The following is an 18,267-nucleotide window of genomic DNA, read 5'->3' as shown; positions in this document are numbered from 1 at the left end:
GATTTATTAGGAGACCTTTGATTTCCTCTACATTTTCTAATTTGTTGCCATAAAGTTTTAGGTAGTATTGTCTTGTAATTATTTTAATCTCTTCTCTTTCTTGATTATGTCCTCTTCCTCATTCCTAAGATAAATTAAATGTACTTTCAATAATAATTACAATTTTTAATTGGATAAAATCATCTGAAGTTTTCTATGGCCAAATACAATTTTAATCTAGCTTTAAAACTATGAAAAAGAACACTGTAATCAAAATAGCATACAGTTGGAATAAGAATAGAGATATAATCAGTGGAGCAGAATAATAAGTATGTAAACAGATTCTAGTACATTTGGAACTGCATATATGAAAAAGGTAGCATTTTACTTCAATGGAGAACTGATAGTTTATTTTTAATAAATGGTATTAGGAAAATGGTTGTCTACCTAGAAGAAAATATAATCAGACCCCTACCTCACACCATATTAAAAAATAAACTCCATGTGTTCTAAAAAAAATATTATTTTTTTTTAAATTTAATTGAAAGAAAATTTAGGAGACTATACATATGATCCAGAGTTCAGAGATAGCAATTAACAAAGACAGAATAGCCAGAAGCTAAGAGAGGACAAAAAGACATGTTGATAACATAAAGACAAATTTACAAACACAAAAGGTATTTTATGGTAAAAAAACAAAAAACAACAACGTTATGAAATCAGTGCATAAGCAACAGATTGGGGAAAAGATTTGCAAACCATACCACAGTAAACGTCTATTTATAATATACACAGAGCTCATGAAAATTAACAAGAAGTATGGGTCTAGCATACAATCTACTCGATAGAAAAATGAGTAAAGTTTATATAAATAGGCAGTTTATCCAACTCAAATCCATATAGCTAAATAAACATGTGAGAATGTTAAAATTACTTACCAGTTGGAAAATGCAAATTAAGATGATAAAATATCACATTCTATCAATAAGTTTGGGGAAAAAAAGAAATGGAGTGATAATATCAGTTGTTGATGATAAATCAAAGGAGAATTGTGTTTTCATACATTTCTGTAATTAAAGTATTTATTATAGTTATGGTTATTTCATTTCTTCTTCTCCACTGTATTTCTCGGATGAGCCTTCCATGAGGGCTGGGATCTTTGTCTTACTCATTGTTGAATCCAAATTGTTAAAACAGTGCCAGTCAAGGGGTAAGGGTATAATAAATAGTTATTAGAAAAATAAAATATGAAATGTCATCAACCGTGTAGAAATTTTAAAAATTCTATTAAAACTTAAAAATACAGGAGCGCCTGGGTGGCTCAGTCGGTTGAGCATCTGACTCTTGATTTTGGCTCAGGTCATGGTCTCATGATTTGTGGGATCAAGCCCCGAGTTGGGCTCTGTGCTGTCAGCGCGGAGTCTGCTTAGGATTCTCTCTCCCCCTCTCTCTCTGTCCCTCCCCCACTTGTGCTTGCTCTCTCACTCTCTCAGTCTCTCTCAAAATAAATAAACTTAAAAAACTTAAAAAATGCATATACCTTTCAGTTTACAATCCCACTTCCGGGATTCTCACAGAGTATCAAAACATCATTATATACGAATGTATGAGATATAAAAATGCTTATTGCAGCAATATTTATAGCTGCAAAAAACAAAACAAAACAAAATTTTGTAACTGCTCACCATTTGAATAAATCTGCATTCTCAAAGTGACTAAATATTATGCAATTCTTAAAAAGAATATGCTAGATCTTTACAGGTAAAGCTAAAAGGAATTTCTGGGGCGCCTGGGTGACTCAGTTGGTTAACCGTCAGACTTCAGTTTAGGTCATGATCTCGTGGTTCGTGATTTGAGCCTCGTGTTGGGCTCTGTGCTGACAGCTCAGAGCCTGGAGCTTGCTTCGGATTCTGTGTATTTCTCTCTCTCTCTGCCCCTCCCCTGCTTATACTCTCTCTCTCTCTCTCAAAAGTAAATAAACATTAAAAAAATTTTTAAGAGGAATTTCTACAACATGCTGTTACATGACAAAAGCAAGGTTCAAAAAAGTGCATGAAGTTATCCCATATTTGGAAATACCAAAAATGAGAAAAGAAACCTCTATAGGTAGGCATATGCATATGTTTTTATGTTATGTAGAGAAACATTTGGGGGATAAACACAAATTTGTTTACTTTCGTTATTGATGGGGGAGGTAGAAACAGAAAAGGGAGGTGGAAAGGTAAAAAAACAAAAAACAAAAAACAAAAGTGAATTACAAAAACCGTGTGTGCCTGTGTGTGTGTGTGTGTGTGTGTGCATGCGTATTGTAGGTGTCGATGCAAAGCAGTGCCCCCAAAAGATCTTTCCAAAAATATTAATGTTGTTTATCAGGTGACAGGACTTCATGCAACTTTTACCTTCTTTCTTATAATTTCATATGTTCCATGAATTTTTTAATAGTAAGCATATATTGTCGTTACAAGCAGAAAAATCAAGAGAATGTAGACGACTTGCCCAGCCACAGAGAGTCATGAGGCCTGGAGGCAGGGCCAGCACCTGTTCTCAAGAACGGCCACTGAGCAGCCCCCAGGGCTGCCTGAGACTCACGCCTTTTCCGACCTGTCCCAGCCTCCTGGCCTAATGAAGTGTCAGCAGGCAACAGCTTCTAGAATTTTCCCAGCTTGGACTCCATATTGCCACCAATTTTAAACTTCCTGAGCAAACATTAATGTCCATTTAGGGGCGCCTGGGTGGCGCAGTCGGTTAAGCGTCCGACTTCAGCCAGGTCACGATCTCGCGGTCTGTGAGTTCGAGCCCCGCGTCAGGCTCTGGGCTGATGGCTCAGAGCCTGGAGCCTGTTTCTGATTCTGTGTCTCCCTCTCTCTCTGCCCCTCCCCCGTTCATGCTCTGTCTCTCTCTGTCCCAAAAATAAATAAACGTTGAAAAAAAAAATAAACAACACAACTGATCATCTAAATAACTTGACACGCAGTAAAATTCCTAAAATGAAATCACCCACTACTCACACTTCTTTGTCCTTTGACTCCTTAGCAGTATATATACGGATGCTTTTCCATGGTTTTTATAAATACATAGGTTCGCTATGGGTCCCTCCACCCCAGTGGTTCTGACTGGAGATTAGAGTTACTCAGAAGGCCATTTGATCACCAGAGCCGCGTCTGGGTGCTGGGCTGCCGCCCTGCTGTGATATTTTAGCAGTTTCAGGCTGGGTGGAGCCAGCAAATGCAGAAGTCCTTGCAAAACTGAAGTGTGACATGTGCAGGTCCTCAGTGGTTCCAGATGGCTTTGCTGCACTGAGAAGGCACTGGTCTCCTTTCCAGTGGTGAAGGACAGATGAGAGAAGGGTGTGAGTTCGTGTGTGTGTGTGTGTGTGTGTGTGAGAGAGAGAGAGAGAGAGAGAGGGAGAAAGAGAAAGAGAGAGGGAAGGGGGAGAAGGAGGGAAAAGGAGAGGGGTGGGGGGAAGAGCGCGCACTTGTGCACCTGTGTGTGTGCATGACAGAGCAAGCATGTGCACGTACCCATGTGTGTGTGCTTGTGGGTGTGTGTGTAGTGGGGTGGGGGGTGGCAAGAGAAGAGGAAGATGAGGGAAGGGGGCTTCTATTTGTTTATTTGGAGTGGATTCATCCCCGCTGTGCAGACTTTGACCAGAGCAGGGAGATCGGTGTTTGCCCCAGGGGAGATGCTCAAAGCCCAACACACAGCCGCAGCCTGACAGAGGATGTGGTGGAACAGCAACTAAAAATAGAGAAACTAGAAACCCTTTATTTACAGTTGCCCAGCAGTTCACAGGTAGAAAAGCACTTGGCATATACAATTTGTGTGATATTCAGGAAGGCATCCATAGTTTGATTACGATTATCCTCATTTTATGGCTGAAGATAAAAGCGGCAAGGTGGCTTGCTGAGGTCACACTGAAGGTGGCAGAACCAGGAGCCGGAGGGTGTTGTCTGCCCCAGTGCTGCCTGGAACTTGCTGCTCAAAGCAGGTGCACAGGTATCCCTGCCTAGGGTTCCATCCCCCTTGACCCACAGTTCAGGTTCAGGTTCAGATACCCAGTCCTCTCCTCTGTGGGGGCTGCCACTTGCCTCAGAAGCCTTCCATCTGGAGGAGAGACTGGGAGGAGAGACCTCGGGGGTTGCTGCTGGAGCTGGGAGGCCTGTGGGCCGCTCTGGAGTTCAGGCACACTCAAGCACATTTCTCCCTTCCCTGGTGCAGTGGGGGGAAGACAGCAGTTCAAGGAACCTGGACTCGAAAGCAAGCTAGGCATTGGCCGTGTGAACTTGGGCAGGTCCCTTTAATGTCTCTGAGTCTCAGTCTCCTCTACAAAAATGGGGAGGTATGAAACTGTTCCTCGTTTTTGTACATAAAGCCTTCCCGCAAAAGCATACTCAAAGGTGAATGCCAAAAACAGCAAAACGATCGACTTTGCTGTTTTGTGGGGAGGGAGCAGTTTTCTACAGAATTAAACCACGTTACGAAATTCTCAGTTACGTCTCGCCCATTTGGCAAATCTTCACAATCTGTTTTCAGTCTTTCGCAGATGTTTTTTTAATGATGCACTCACCCATCATCGTGGGCATCAGTTCAATGACTATTTGACTAATTTGTGTAAAATTAGAGAACAATGCACCAAAACATTAAAACAGTTGTGCAAACACTACTACCCAGGCGAAAAGGGTTGTCCTGCCAAGACCGAGCTGCTGGCAGGCAGTTGCAGGCCCCCGTGAGGCTGGGAATGTTCATTCACCAGCTGACGTGCTCAGGTTCAAATGCAGCATACGGAAAATATTTGGGGATATTGACACACAAAGATGTATGTTTTATAAAGGTCAAGACCAACAGCCTGTACATAATTCTCACGGTTGTCATGCAAACTAGCAAGATGAGGGAGAGAAAGGAACAGAGCATAGAGAGTGGTAAATAAATGTTAACTAGAGGCCACTCAGAGCAACTTGGGTGACATTTTCCCTTCCCAGGGCTTCATGATGCCCAAAGGTGGCCCTGGGATCCATTGGGATTTCCTACCTTTTTTTTAGGAGGAGGGTGCCGAGACCCTGGTGTTGGAAGTCAGGGTATTTGGTGGTGGAGATGGGCAGGGGGACAAAGGCCAATGTGGATGGTGGGTGCTGTGTGGCCCAGAAGAGTATTGACGGCTCTGAGTCCCTTTATCCGCATTGACTGTTCCAGGCATGTTATTATTATTTTTTTTTATTAAATTTTTTTTCAATGTTTATTTATTTTTGGGACAGAGAGAGACAGAGCATGAACGGGGGAGGGACAGAGAGAGAGGAAGACACAGAATCGGAAACAGGCTCCAGGCTCTGAGCCATCAGCCCAGAGCCTGACGCGGGGCTCGAACTCACGGACCGCGAGATCGTGACCTGGCTGAAGTCGGACGCTTAACCGACTGTGCCACCCAGGCGCCCCTCCAGGCATGTTATTTTAGAGGCAGGGGGGATGATTTGGTTGGAAAAAAAGTCTCATGCATGAAGTTAGCTGTGAAGTGCATATAATTTTATGACTGAAAACTCAGGTAAACTCTGGTTTACCTTTTATTTCAAAGTTTATTTATTCATTTTGAGAAAGACAGAGACAGGGCTAGTGGCGGAGGGGCAGAGAGAGAGAATCCCAAGCAGGCTCTGGGCTGAGGTGGGGCTCAAACTCAAGAACCATGATATCGTGACCTACATGAAACCAAGAGTCGGACGCTCAACTGAGTGAGCCATCCAGGTGCCCCTCTAGTTTACTTTTTTCAATAGCAGGTGCTGTAACGTGTTGAGTGTTCCCCATGTGCCATACCCAAAGCCAGACATGCTACATACACTGTCTTGTTGGAGAGACACCACATGGCACACTAGATAAGGATGCTGAGCTCTGGATCCTGGTTCTGCTATTATCTACTTGGGTACCCTCGGGCGAGTTGCTTAACTTGCTAACTTCTGTCTCTTAGTCTTGAGATAACAGTTTACAACAGAGTGTGGTAAAGGTTAAATTAGTTGTTACAGGCTATTAGGACATCTTGGAATGGTGCCTGGACCACAGTAAGTATTTAATAAAGGTTTTACTATTATTCCACATTTACAAATTATCAGTAATGATTTCTTCAGTAACTGTGTAAGATAGGTGTTACTACCTTCTTTCTACAGATGAGATGAACTTGGGACATGAAGTGTCTCTCCAGGTCAAACAGCTAGTAATTTGTGCGGATGGCCTTACCTCCAGTTTTGACTAACTCCTAAGTCTGCAATCTGGAAACACCTTGCCTTGTTATTAGCCGAAAGCTTTATCTTTCTGACTTGACCTGTCAGACATGGAAGGGAGGCATTGAGGTGGAACAGCATTGAGCCTATTAGCAAAGCCAGGTCTCACCCCGGGGTGCTGGCTGCCATGCTGAGATAGTGTCTTCCCTTCAGTGAGTTCTCTCGTGGAGTCCTCACGGAATGTTTGCCAACGTCTCGGCATTCCAAGTCCTGCCCACCTCCTAGATGAGAAAACTATAGTAATGGCCCTGTGACTCTTAATCAAAGAAGAAGCCAAAGAACTTGAATTGAAACCCATTTTTTGAGTCTCAAGTTCAGGATAGCTCAACTTGAATAATATGGATCGCTCCACATGCGAACATAAAACAGTAGCAGTGCTGGCTCTTAGAACTCTATATCGCTGTGTTCATTCAGTCGCTGCCAACTATGTACTGTGTCAGGCAAAGACAGCGAGAGGAAATAAGGAAGGAATCTGCCCTCGTGGTAGGATAAAGAGGTGAGACGTATACGCAACTCACAGCAATTCAAGGTAGGCAGGATTATATAAAGAAGAGAGGTTTTGTGAACTCAGCAAGAAGAAATCACTTCCACCTGGGGGGAAACACTAGCTAGACCTTAAAGGACAATTCAGATACAGTTTTTTGGGTGAAAACTATTTTCAATGAAAAATTTCAAAATATAAAAAATAAAGAGTATAACGAACACCTGCATACTCATCACCCATATTCAATAATTATCTTTAAAAATTATTTTCTTGTTTGAAATATTTGAGGACAAATAATTTTCTAAAAAAAGGATTGGAGCTTTTTGAAACGAAATGAAAGGAATGGCTTGAAACATGCCATGTTACCTCCACATATTTTGCACGTGTCTCTAAAATGTGGAGACGGTTTCTTACATAACCACAATGTTGTTATCACACTTAACAAAGCTAGTAATAATTCCATGGCATTATCTAACATCCAGTCTATATTCAGATTCCCCCAATTGTCTCACAAGTGGTTTCTTGTTGGTTTGTCCAATTCGGGATTCAAACAAGCTTCCTACATCACATATGATTGTTATGTCTCTCCCTCAACTGGAGTAGCCTGCACCCTCTACTTGGGTTAGTTTCGTGCCATCAATTTGGAAAAAACACGTTGGTGGTCCTATAGAAGGTTCTACATTCTAGATTTTGCTTCCTTGTGTTGACTTGTTTCTCTATCTCCCTATTCGTAGTGCATAGAATTAACTCTACGGGCTCCATAGACCTAGATTCATTTTTGTCTCATGGGGATGTCTTATGGAGGGAGCACATGCTCAATATCGCATACTATCAGGAGGCTCACACTGTCTGGCTGCACCACTTTAGTGATGCTAAGACAGATCTGGGTTCAAGTGATGCTGGTCTGACGTCTCCATTGACAAGCTTCTCATCAGCACTTCAATTAATGTTTCCATTAGGGGTTACTAAGTATTACTAAATACTGATGTTCTCATTCCATCATTCTTTCCACGTTTGTTAGTTGAGAAAGTAAAAGATCAGAAAGAAAAAATGCCATGCGTAATTCCACCAGGGTTGAATAGTTTTTGGATATAGAGAAACAGTGCTTTCCCAGAGACGTGGTGATAGGAACCTAATTCAGGAAACAGAGTTTTTCCACTGGCTGGATTGTAGAGTGTATGATAGAATTATTCAAGAAACCTCAGTCAACACCTCGTGTGATACTTTTAAATACCAGTAGCATATTTGACCACCACTGGTATAGGACCTGATACAGAGCTGTAACTCCTGGCTGAGTAGGTGAAGCCCCTGGGCACATACAAACCCCTGCCAGGGGGCAAGCTAGCAGTGACACCTTGCGACGTGGTTGTGCTCTTGGTCAAAGTGGCTGCCAATTTAGGCACAGTGAGGAGGAGACACACATGTGGCTATTTCAGTTTTGTAGAGTGAAAATTTTTCCACTGTGGAAATTTGCTCCGCACCATGGTAAAATTCATAAAGAAGATTTTCAAGTGGTAAAAAGTTTGAGGGTGCTGAGCAAAGCTTCAGGAAGGAAGACAGCACTCTTGTGAAGCTGTGTTAAGTAAACTACAGACACGTGTTTACTGAGTCACTGACATTTGATTCTGCTGACATAGAGAAGCTTGAAATTTGGTAGGCAATTATGAGGAAAAATGGCACCATGTTGATGTCTAAGTTCTTGTTATAATTACTAACCTGTGAATAAAACTATTTTTTTTGAAGGCACCATGCAAATTTATATTTTCAAAACACTCACAGTTGTGATAATTAAAACATTCCACCAATATGGCAAAACATAAATACAACTACTGTTGTGCTTTGTATTCATGGCACTATGAGCCTTAATCTACTTTGTAATTTCTAAATTTCTTTGCATTGTTTTCCTTTAAAAAAAAATTAACCAAAAAAAGCAAATCATGAGTTCACTACTGTCTAATGGAGTCCATTACGCTTCCTTAGCCTAACTGTTCTCAAATCTCAGTTTGCATTACAAACATTCGGGAGTTTGCAAATTCCTGAAGCCCAGGCCTAGCAGTTCTGATATTGGGGCCAAGGTGGGGCTCCAAGGTCTCCATTTTTAACAAGTGTCCCCAATGATGCTGATGCAGACAGGTTCACCAACCCTGCTTCATGAAGACCCTTTCTTTCTTTCTTTCTTTCTTTTTTAAATTTTATTTATTTATTGAGAGAGAGAGAGAGAGAGAGCAAAGGAGGGTCAGAGAGAGGGGGAGATGAAGAATACCAAGCAGGCTCCACACTGTCAGCATAGAGCCTGACGCAGGACTCAATCTCAGAAAGTCAGATCATGGCCTGAGCTGAAATCAAGAGTTGTACACTTAACTGACTGAACCACTCAGGGGCCCCACGAAGACCTTTTCTTAATTTGGCTGCACTTTTGGAGTACTACTTGTAAAAAGGATTAGAAGTATTGCCGACCTTGGGTATTTCTTCATATGAGTGCCTCATAAATAATGCTTATAGTTCTCCTGCCAGTGATCTGCTTATCTTTAAATGAAATGAATTTCTTCTATCCTCCCTACATACATTCCTTACATATTAATATATTTCTACAAGATTTTGACAAGGGGGAAATAACTTCCCTTCCTGTAATACTAGCTGGCATCTCTATGATACTTGGCAATTTGCAATTGATTTCACACACTGTATCTCAGAAACCTCAAAATGAGCCTATGAGCTAAACAGACTCACCATCCTCCTCCTCGTCCTCAGACAGAAGACTGAAGAAAGAGGTACAGAAACTAAAGTACAGAACAAGGATTTGAGTCTCATCTCTGCCTTCAAAGCCTTGCTCTCTCCCACTGAGCTCACAGGTATCTTTTCAGATCTATATGTTCACGACTTGAACTTCTTTAAAAAGACACTATCCATTATTCAGGCTTTTTGAGCCACCTCCCCCACGTTGATTAAGCACAACCCAGAGACGGAATTTGTAAAAAGAAGGCAGGCTTGTGCAGAGAAACACCTCTATCTACCAGGTTTTGGGGGTAGGGTGTGCACACTTGGACTAGAAACATTGGCTCTATTTTATACTTTCAAAGATGAGCCTGGAAAAGGTTAGAGACAGAAAAAGAAAAGATTACAAGGGTCTCAGGCCTCTGACATCTTTGGGTTAATCGTGATTATTGAATGGATCTAGAGACACAGATGTCCAGCTAGAGATACAGAGATTTAGAATTAATGTATAAAAGTCTTTGTTGCAGGATTTGCCAATACATGAAAATATGAATGCTAATGATGACTAGCACAGTGCCTTGTACTCTTTCCTACTCAAGGCTAGACACTGTGCTGTGTTCTTTATGTACAGTATGTCTATGCCTGACAGCAGATGCAGTCCCTCCCATTTTACATGCAAAGAAACCAAAGCTCAGTGAGGTGTAAGGACTTGCTCAAGACCACACAGGGAGCCATATATTTAAAAACCAATTCTATCTGTCTTTAAAGTCTGGTTGACCCACTCTGTTCCAAAGTATGGGAAGTAATGAAAATAAGACACTTATGATGACATCTGTGAAAAACATGAAACTGATTAGAAAGTTATGTAGGAGTGCTAGACAAGAGAAGGTAGATTCTGGTAGGATTTTAGGATAGGAAGGGCATCTTGGTGGGGCGCCTGGGTGGCTCAGTCAGTTAAGCATCTGACTTCGGCTCAGGTCATGGTCTCATGGTTCGTGGGTTTGAGCCCCATGTCGGGCTCTGTGCTGACAACTCAGAGCCTGGAGCCTGCTTCTGATTCTGTGTCTCCCTCTCTCTCTCTCTGCCCCTCCCCTGCTTGTGTTCTCTCCCTCTCCCTCTCTCTCTCTCAAAAATAAATAAACATTAAAAAAAAATTTTAAGGGAAGAGCATCTTGGAGAATTTCAAGAGATTCATTTATTTATAATTACTGTTGTAAGTCTCATTTTGGGCCAGGTTTGTTATCCCAGGGTCAGGCGATTGTGTCTGAGTGAGCCACCCTACTGAGTAGTGCTAAAGGATAGATTGATCTCACATTGAGGAAGGACTATAGTGGCATGCTTCAGAGTTCTATCTTCAGCCTCTCTTAGTTAATATTTTATTAACAATTTGTGTGCAGACTCAAAAATTCTGTTCATTAGATTTTCGGAAGACATAAAATGAGAGGAAAAACTAACAGAGCCAGATTAAAAAAAAAAAACAACCCTCAGGAATGATTGACTGAAGCTAACAAGTTGAATTAAAATAAGAGTAAAAATGCATGCAATTTAAGCTCAAAAAAATCAGCCAGCGAGGTGTCATAGCACAGAGGCCTGACTCCTTAGTAGTGTGTGAGGGACAATGTGGCGGGTGTGATGCAGAGAGTACTTCCCGACTTTGGAAACTCACAGAATTGTGTGGACTCCTGGATTTTCTGCTTAATAGCCGTTTGGTAGAATGATGTGATGTATTAATCCAAACCTCTGTTTCCTTGCCTGCATAATGGAAATAGTATGCTAACCTTGAGGAATTATTGTAAGGAATAAAGATCGTATACCCAAGAGGCTGGCATGTAGTTTGTGCTTCATAAAAGTAGCACTTTTTGACTGGAAAGGACTTAGAAGTGCCAGCAGGCATTAAGTTTACAAATCTGGGTACAACCACCGTCATGACGACCATGGACAGTTATAGTAACTAACATGAATATTGGTGCCAAGCATTATGATTAGCTTTACAAACCTTGTATGGCTTTTTAAGAATACAATCTTATTGCCTTCTTATTTCTCACACCTTCAGGAGGTCCCATACAATTTATGCAAGATGCATACAGACTGTCATTCCATTCAGGGAAGGGGCCTGTGGGGAACTAGTCTTGCACAGCTGCAGAGTAAATCCATATCAACTACCAATACAGAACAAAGTCCTTTATCCATAAATATAAACAGCAACCCAAGTGTCAAAAGAATCAGAAGAAAATGAGCAATATTAAAGATAAGGTTAAAAATAAACAAGTAGAAAGCAGAGACAGAATGCAGAAAATGACTTTTAAGAAAACCTCTAATTAGTGTCCTTAGAGAGATTATACAGGATAGTGTATAAATTTAAGAGGAATATGTTGATGTGAGAAAACAAAAATTATTGTTAGAAAAGAGGAATTATTGTAAATTAAAAATGTGATTGAAAAATATTAAGATGGATACAATGGACGTTCCAAGTTAATGATCTAGAATATAAAGTCAAGCAATATCCTAGAAAATAACATAAAAAGACCAATGTATAATATCGGGAACAATCAAGAATGTTCATTGTCACCATTCCTATTCAATACCATACTGGAGGTCTGAGATAATGCAATAACACAAGAAAAGGAAATAAAAGTATAAAGATTGGGAAGGAAGAAAAAAAACTGTTTGTTCACAGACGACATGATTGTCTATGTAGAAAATCCCAGAGAATCAACAACAGCAACAACAACAACAAACCCTCTTGGAGCTAATCAATGATTATAAGAAGGTTGCAGAATAAAGGTTAATATAGAAAAGTCAATTGCTTTCTTATATACCAGCAATAAATAATTGAAATTTAAAATTAAAAACACAATACTATTTACACAAAACAAATGAAATTATAAACTATAAATTAAACAAAATATGAACAAGAAGAAAACTATGAAACTCTAATAAAAGAAATCAAAGAAGACCTAAATAAAAGAAAAAATATTCCATGTACGTTGATGGGAAGATTCAAAATTATTAAGATGTTAGATTTTCCAACTTGATCTATAATTTTCAAGCAATCCCAATTAAGATCCCAGCAAGTTATTTTGTGAATATTAATAAACTGGTTCTAAAATTTATTTAGAGAGGCAAAAGATCCAGGATAACCAATACAAAATTGAGGAACAAAGTCAGAAGACTCAACTTTAAGACTTAATATAAAGCTAGAGTCATCAAGACACTGTGGTATTGATGAACAAATAGATACATAGATCAATGGAACAGAACAGAAGGCACAGAAATAGATTCCCCACAAATATAGCTAACTGGTCTTTGACAAAGGAGCACAGGCAATTCAATGAAGAAAGTATATTCTCTTCAACAGATAGTGCTAGAACAAGTGGACATCCACATGCCAGAATATGAATATGAACACACACACACACACACACACACAGACCTTATACCTTTCACTAAAATTAACTAAAAATGGATCATAGACTTAAATGTAAAACATGAAGTTATAAACTCTTAAAAGATAATAGAGAAGAAAACTTAGTTGACCTTGCTTGGTGATGACTCCCTTTTTTTTGTTTGTTTCAAATTAATGATTTTATTTCTATGTTTAATGCAAGCAGAGGGGTCCAAAACAGACTAATGTACATGGATATAGTTTAAATGTAACAACAACAACAAAAATATTTGAACTACATATACCAAAGAAGGGAAAGGGATTCTTCCATAGCAGCCTTGTCCTATTTTGCAGTTTCTAAATAAGCAGAAACTAAACACACATTTCACCCAACTTAACTCAGGATGAAGTAATACAACTTTTTTGATCAACTACTCAAGACTTCTTTAAGCATAAAACTTAAGAGACTTTGAAATGGAAGTCACTGTATTTTTTAGTCAATTGGATAAATGGCCTCCTTGGCTCCTGAAGTCTGATTAACAAAAAAATCTTTCCATGAAGCTCAGAAGGAACTCAATGGAAATGAGGTCCAGTTAGGGGATGGACACTGTACACATCATGCTAATGAAAACTGAGATGCTTCTGTCCTCCTTGATGCCAAGTGGAAAAACATTATTATTTTTTTCCAAACTTACAGGGAATGGAGCCAAAAAGTTAAAAAGTCAGAATGAATACAATTTTTCTTTTTACTCAGAGAAGAGGGACACTTTTTCATTCCCTTTTATTATTATTATTTTAATTTAATTTTAATTTTTTTATATATTTATTTATTTTTGAGAGACAGAGTGAGACAAAGTGAGAGTGGGGGAGGGGCAGAGAGAGAGGGAGACACAGGATTGGAAACAGGCTCCAGGCTCTGAGCTGTCAGCATAGAGCCCAACGCGGGGCTTGAACCCACAGACCATGAGATCATGACCTGAGCTGAAGTTGGATGCCCAACCGACTGAGCCACCCAGGCACCCCATTATTATTTTAATTTTAGAGAAAGAACATGAGCAAGGGAGAGGGGCAGAAGGAGAGGGGGAGAGAGAATCTTAAGCAGGCTTCATGCTCAGTGCAGAGCCCAACGTGGAGCTCAATCCCATGACCCTGGGATTATGACCTGAGTTGACACCAAGAGTCAGGTACTTAACCAGCTGAGCCATGCAGGTATCCCTTTCATTCCTTTTTAAAAAGAATTCCATGCTGAGTCCTTGCTCCTTTAGAACTGTAATCTAAAGGTCAGTTATTGCTAGCAAAGTCAGATGTGCCTCTTTGCCAAACTTGAAAATGATTCACATGAAGAAACTATTGGTTCAGATCTGAGGAGGCACTGATTTCTTTACTATACTTGTAGCCTGATAATGTATAATATCGGGAACAATCAAGAATGTTCATTGTCGCCATTCCTATTCAATACCATACTGGAGTTCTGAGATAATGCAGTAATACAAGAAAAGGAAATAAAAGGTATACAGATTGGGAAGGAAGAAAAAAAACTGTTCACAGATGACATGATTGTCCATGAAAGAAAAAAATTGATAAATTGGACTTCATTAAAATAAATAATTTCTGCTCTGTGAAGGATCCTATTGAGAGAATGAAATGACAAGCCACATTCTGTGAGAAAATATTTGCAAAACATATTTGATAAAGAACTGGTACTCAAAGTATGCAAAGAACTCTTAAAATTCAACAGTAAGAAAACAACCCAACTTAAAAATGGGCAAAAGTTCTGAACAGACACCTCACCACAAAAATATATACAGATGGCAAAACAGAATATGAAAAGATACTCAACATCATATGTTGTTAGAGGACTGCAAATTAAAACAACAGTAAGATACTAATAAAATGGCTAAAATCCAAAACACTGACAATACCAAATGCTGGTGAGGATGTGGAGCCATAGGATCTCTCATTCATTGACGGTCAGAATGCAAAATGATACAGCTACTTTGGAAGACAGTTTGACAGTTTTTACAAAGCTAAACATACTCTTACATATGATTGAACAAATATACTTCTCAGAATTTACCCAAGGAGTTGAAGACTTAGGTCTGTACAAACACCTGCATGTGCATGTTGATAGCATGCTGATGTTGATGTGCATGTTGTGCATGCAACATGATGTGCATGCTGATGTGCATGTTGATAGCATGTTTATTCATAATTGCCAAAACTTGAAAGCAGCCAAGATTTCCCTCAATGACATGAAACTATGGTAAAGATGATGTAAAGTTATTCAACATTAAAAAAAAGTGAGCTATCAAGCAATGAAAAGACATAGAGGAAACTTACATGTATATTGCTAAGTGAAAGAAGCCAATCTGAAAGGTTACATACTGTATGATTCTAGCTTGATGACTTTCTTAGAAAGGCAAAGTGATAGAAACAATAAAAGATCAGTAATTGCCAGGGATTCAGGAGGGGAAGAGAGAGGTAAATAGAGCACAAGGGATTTTTAGAGCAGTGAAATTATTCTTTATGGTAGTGTAATAGTAGATACATGTTATGCATTTATCAAAACCTATAGAATGAACAACACCAAGAGTGAACCCTAATATAAACTATAGACTTTAGATAATAAGAATGTATCAATATTGTCCATCAACTGTAACAAATGTACCACATAAATGTAAGATATTAATAATGGAGGATAATGGAGAGAGCAAGGGAGGTATATGATAACTCTCCCCACTTTCCATTCATCTTTCTGTAAACCTAAAGCTACAAAAAGTAAAGTCTACTGACTAAAAAAAAAAAAAGATGAATATATGATCAATTCATATAAGAGAAATTAAGAAATACTCATTAGGAAAATAACACTAAGAGTTCCACTCATACAAGGAGAGAATCAGAACAGGAATAAAAACTATAGAAAATAAATAATGTAAAAATAATGAAAGAAATTTACAAGAATTAAAAAAAAAGTCTTAAAATGGAAAGATCCCTCTGATAACTGAAAAGATTTTTAAAATATATAAACATATTTGATAAAAATGTTAGAGCTCCAAGAATACATATGAGGCCCTATAATTTTCTATTTCTCTCTCTAGAAAAAGAGTTTTCCTATAAGGGAATGTGCATCAAATGTTCATTAGATTTGATGCTAGAAATGGAGTCAGGCTTTGAAGATTCCTCATGGGAAATATTTCAAGCCTAGAATTTCATACCTAGTAAAATGATCAACCCAGTTTGAAGATAAGGACAGTTTTGAAAATGCAAGAATTCAGAAAAATCATCAAGACTACATCGTATATATCTCAAGAGATTTCTGCCTCCACTCATGAGTAGTTAACTCTACAAGAATTGCTGTATCCCCCAAAATGAGTAGAAAATTTGACAGAAAACTATTTTCCGATATTGAACAACAGGCAGCATGGAATTATGATCCCTGGGAAAGGGAGAACTAATGAGGTCCTATAATTGCCCCAATTACTGCCAGAAAGCAGTTCCTAAGCCAGAGATTTGAGGAACCCAGGGGTTTCACTGAGTTGAGGGAACAGAGATCAGAGTGTGAAGAGGCCACGTTGTCTAGAATTTGCCGGCAGAAGAGGGAAAAAGAGCGGCTCACAAAGAGAGCACACAAGCCACAGATCACAGAGGGGTGCACTCTTTGACCTTCTCTTGAATACCAATTTATGCATGCATGCAACCACCAGAAAGAACCACTAGCAAATAGTAGTCTTATCAATTCTCAGAGTTTACACAGGGCTGGAAATAGTTCAACTTCCCACCATCCCGAGTAGAGAGGCTTTACAGTACATACGGCATTGGATAAAGTCATTTGAAAGGTCTTGCGTTAATAGTGGTGCTAAATTGGCTGTAAAATAAAGGCTCTGAACAGGCCCTAATAGAGCTTAAAATCAAGCCTTGGAATGATCAGATTGGTCCACAAAAGACTTAATAGTGTGCCATAATAAAGCCTAATACTCTTTAAAGAAACACCAATATTCAACACTCATAAAATTCAGTGCCTGGCATCCAATAAAAATTAGTAGGCATGCCATTTGCAACAACATGGATGGACCTAGAGGGCATAATGCTAAGTGAAATAAGTCAATCAGGGAAAGACAAATATCATGTGATGTCCATCATATGTGGAATTTTAGAAACAAAACAAGCAAACAAAGGAAAAGAGAAACAAACAAACAAACAAATCAGACTCTTAAATACGGAGAACAAACTGATGGTTACCAGAGGGGAGGTGAGTGGGGGATGGGTGAAATAGGTGATGGGGATTAAGAGTACACTTATCTTGATGAGCACAGAGTAATGTATAGAATTGTTGTATCACTATAGTGTACACCTGAAACTAATATAACATGGTAGGTTAATTATACAATTTTTAAAAAAGAGAAGAAAAATTACTAGTCATGCCAAAAAAACCCAGAAAAACATAATGTGTAACCAGCAGGAACATGAATCAACAGGAACAGAACTAGAAATTACAGACTGTATAAGTAGTAGACGAGAACCTTAAGACAGTCATTACAAATTATATAAATAGGCTCAAGAATATAACTGAAAATAATGAATTATAATGAGAAGAGAAAAGAAAGACCTAAAGACCTAAATCGACCTTTAAAAATACGATCTGTAAAACAAACAGACCAAAAATCACCTCTAGAGGGGATTAATAGCACATTAGACCCATAGAAGAAATGTCAGTGAGCTTGTATGGTAGTAGAAATTATCCTCCGCGAAGCACAGAGGAAAAAAACAATACTGGGAAAAAGGAACAGCACTGGTGAGCTGTGAGACAGAGTTACGTGGCCAAAAAAACCCATGTAATTGGACTATCAGAAAGAGGCTGGAAGAGAAAAAGAAATATTTGAAGAAATGAAAGGTGGAAATTCCAAATGTGTTGAAAACTATAAACCTAAAGATTCAAAAAAGTCAAATCAACCTCATGTATGCAGAAAACTATATTAAGTTATATCATAATCAAATTGCTGAAACCCAGTCATAAAGGGAAAGAAAATCTTAAAAGGTGCTAAAAAATATATACATTATATTTCTAGAAAAAAATATAGCAGAAAATCTTTTTGATTTTAGCTTAGGTAAAAAAATCTTTTAGAATATAAAACCATGCACTATAAAAGAAAAATCGATAGACTTTTTCAAAATGGAAAATGTTGGCCCTTTATTTATTTTATTTATTTATTTTAATGTTTATTTTTGAGAGAGAGACAGAGTGTGAGTGGCAGAGGAGCAGAGAGAGAGAGGGAGACACGGAATCTGAAGCAGGTTCCAGGCTCTGAGCTGTCAGCACAGAGCCCGATGTGTGTCTAGAACTCACAAACCATGAGATCATGACCTGAGTTGAAGTCGGAGGCTTAAGCAGTTGAGCCACCCAGGAGTCATAAAAATGTCAGCCCTTTAAAAGACACTGCTAT

At 39.0% G+C, this 18,267-nt stretch overlaps 1 protein-coding gene across 3 annotated transcripts in view; it reads right to left on the bottom strand.

The window, feature by feature from the left end:
- The window catches only part of BLK (BLK proto-oncogene, Src family tyrosine kinase), a 79,331-nt gene that overhangs the window by 23,022 nt on the left and 38,042 nt on the right, over positions 1 to 18,267 (bottom strand). Inside the window, exon 1 of one of the 3 annotated variants that reach the window (XM_040469911.1) lies at positions 2,988 to 3,244. The exons of the other annotated variants lie outside the window; for them this stretch is intronic. The gene's annotated coding sequence lies outside the window, so the exon portion shown is untranslated. Of the gene's footprint in view, positions 1 to 2,987; positions 3,245 to 18,267 lie in introns of those variants that run through there. 3 annotated transcript variants of the gene reach the window in all.

Source organism: Herpailurus yagouaroundi, unplaced genomic scaffold, assembly GCF_014898765.1.
Source record: "Herpailurus yagouaroundi ecotype Mexico unplaced genomic scaffold, PumYag 28, whole genome shotgun sequence".
Classification (NCBI taxonomy): domain Eukaryota; kingdom Metazoa; phylum Chordata; class Mammalia; order Carnivora; family Felidae; genus Herpailurus; species Herpailurus yagouaroundi.
The sequence above is the reverse complement of the archived record's forward strand: the minus strand, read 5'-3'. Positions and strand labels throughout refer to the sequence as shown.